A 3,144-nucleotide genomic window follows, 5' to 3' on the forward strand; every position below is an offset into this window, starting at 1 on the left:
TATATATATATATATATATATATATATATATATATATATATATATAATCTAAATGCCACAGACACATACATAGTTGATAGATGAATTTGGACAGAACACACTTTGATATTTCAGCAGGCCTGCACAGATAGCCTAATTCATCTTTCATCTGTTCGTGTCAGAGACTACAAAACCGTAGAATCAAACATTCTCGTCATTCACGCACAAATCGTCATTTTCACTTTTAGTGGACAACATGCAAGTATAGTTTTGTGTATTTGATGTCACATTTGCAATAAATCGGGCCTATGTCTGCTTCATACGATCGTCATAATTGACTCAACAGCAGTGAGCAGCAATGATTTGGTGATGGAGTGATCAGCTGCTGTCGCACCAGCACAGAGACGCCTTCTGCTGTCTTTCTCTCTCTCTCTCTCTTTATTTACATCAGATATCAATGTGACATCAGTAGCCTATGCATGAACCAAATCCACGAATTCACAGATATTTTGTCATATTGATTATCATGGCTGAATCTTAACATTCGATTTGAAATTATAGGCGTAATTTAATCGCATATCAAACTGCTCAGTATTCTGTACAAGAAATGTTACGTGTTAAATGACACGTAGCAAAAACATTACCCTTCAAGTGTGAAATGTTATAAATCTAGAGCGAATCTGGCTTTTTATCTTCAGCCCCTGATGATGCTGAATATCCTCCAACCTTACCTACAATACTCCAGATGCACTGATCTCGCCCAGATAAACAAAAGAAATGTCCCCTTCCGCAATACGATAGGCGCTTCCTCGACTACACGATGTTACTTTGCGAAATCCAGTTAAAAGATCTTAGATTCTCATCAGTGTTGTGGTTCCATGTAGACTACACCCTCTCTCGTTAGAGACACAGATGATGCTGTCATGGCATCTGCGTCCAGCGCCGCCACCGGTGAATTTCTACAGCGGAATACTGCAACACCACTGAACCACCAAGCATCCGAGTCGGTATCCAGAATGAAGACACTGGCTTTTTCATTGGATCCAGAGGAGGAAATGAAATTAAATAAATAAATCATATTTTATTTTAATAATATGTGCTGGGGAAAAAATGAAAAGGTCTATATAGTCAAATGAAGAAGGAACGAGCTGTTGGTTGTGATTAGTTATTGACACTGCACTGACAGTTTTAAAGTAAAAAAAAAAAAAGATTTTGAATTCATTTTTTTATTGCTACCTTTATATTTGCCTTCATCCTAATTTTTCAGTGCATATTTCAATGTGATTATGAATTTTTAATAGATTTTTCGCATGCAATGCATTGGAGATACTTTAAAAAAGTAAAGGTATAACATTTTTTAGAATTTTGATAAGCATTATTACATTATATAATGCTTAAGAGTTGCTTTGCTAATACTGCATATTAATACACATTAAAATAGAATCGTCAAAATTTAATACTACTTTGACTCATATAGCCCATATATTCATGTATGTGTTCTTATATACACATGGTGTGAAATTTAAAGTATTAATCATCATTTTGGATTATATATTGCTTAAAAGATGGTTTTTACTATGTTAAACATTTAAGTAGTTATAGTGTTTTAAAATTGCTTACACAATAAAAGTGTACTTTAAGCACATAGTGAAACCATTCTTCAGACCAAGTCTGCAAAACTGCAAGCACATTATCTGCTTTACACTCAGTTTGCAATTGTAAAACAAACTTTTTTCAAAACACTAAACACAGCTCTCTACATTAGACACAGCTCTTGTGTTTAATCTGGGAAACACTGCCATTTAAATGCCATACTTATTTACTGATTACATACACCCAATGATCATGTGGGAAAACATCTGTATATAGTACTGTGTAATTCTGTGTAAATATACTGAAGATGTATACAAGTTACAGTAAGTCACCTTTATTATAAACGCTTTATACAATCCAGATTGTTTCAAAGCAGTAGTAATTCAAATTCTGCTGTAAAGCAGCTCTAAAGCCAATAGTGTCTTTGTACAGCTCAAGTCAGTTCAGTTCAATGTAAAGTTGATCAATTGTGCATGCACACTGTACCTACAGTGTATTTTTTTATGTGTGAGTGCTATGACAAACTCCTGTGCACTCCACTGCACAATGAACAAGCAATGTCAAAATGTTCTGTGCATATTTTGTGGGTTTATGTGTAGAGTTTAGAGAAAAGGACTAATAGTTTCAGAAACTGTGTAAGCGTTCAAAAAAAAAAAAGTAAAAAGGTCACAATACTTTGATTCATATAGTCTATGTGTCTTAAATATGTCTATAATTGATGCTACATAAACTGATCTCAAACCATTGTATGAAAATGACAAATATTGTATAATCTCAATATCCCAAGCATGATCATTTTTCTTCTAAAGGTGTGAGACACATCAACATACGAGAGGTTATGGTATATATATAGACACATAAACAAAAACAAGAGGATATGGTTTTTAATTTATTTTCTTTCAAAACATGGTATAATATTTTTGTCCCTTATTCTGCTAAGACAATAACTCAAATAACTGAAGCTCATGTTTTTTGTTTTTTTTTAGAAAAACATTCACAATTTGAAAATGAAGTGTATCAATGTAAAATGTTTCATATTTAGTGAACTAGAAAAACTTTTATAAAATATAAAAGCAAGTAGAAAAAAAAGAGAAAAATATAGTGATACACATCATAGACCACCAAACAACATTCAATATTATTTAAGGGTTTCATTATTCAAATACTGGCCAAATCAATGCTCTGTTTTTGTTAGATGTTTTATCTAAGGGGCAAAATGCTGAAACATGCTTGTCATATTATTTATACTATTATGCAGCTTTTAAAATACACTACATTTGCAGAGGCTTGCAAAAAAAAAAAATTTACAGCTTAATCCATTGACAAGTTGTTGACGTCAATTAAAAAAACGTCATAATTTTATCCGAATGTCTTCAATAAAACATTAAACACACTGAAATAAAGGCCAAATAAACTGTTTTGCTTGAATTTACTGCAGCGTATTTAAAAAAATGAAGGGTCTGGAAACTGGATGCAGTTCTTAAATAAATTCATGTAATACAACATTTAAAATTATATAATAAATATTGGGTACCATGCAACATGTAAAAAAAAAAAAAAAAAAGTTTAAAT

General features: G+C 32.0%; 1 protein-coding gene across 1 annotated transcript in view; it reads right to left on the reverse strand.

Annotated features, from left to right (window-relative positions):
- Nucleotides 1-969, reverse strand: part of LOC107676704 (centrosomal protein of 170 kDa protein B-like) — a 20,246-nt gene extending 19,277 nt beyond the window's left edge. Inside the window, exon 1 of the mRNA XM_016471349.1 lies at nucleotides 711-969. The gene's annotated coding sequence lies outside the window, so the exon portion shown is untranslated. The remainder of the gene's footprint in view (nucleotides 1-710) is intronic.
- Between the last annotated feature and the right edge of the window lie 2,175 nt (nucleotides 970-3,144).

The sequence above is a fragment of the Sinocyclocheilus anshuiensis genome, unplaced genomic scaffold (assembly GCF_001515605.1).
Source record: "Sinocyclocheilus anshuiensis isolate Anshui unplaced genomic scaffold, SAMN03320099.WGS_v1.1 scaffold468, whole genome shotgun sequence".
Classification (NCBI taxonomy): Eukaryota; Metazoa; Chordata; class Actinopteri; order Cypriniformes; family Cyprinidae; genus Sinocyclocheilus; species Sinocyclocheilus anshuiensis.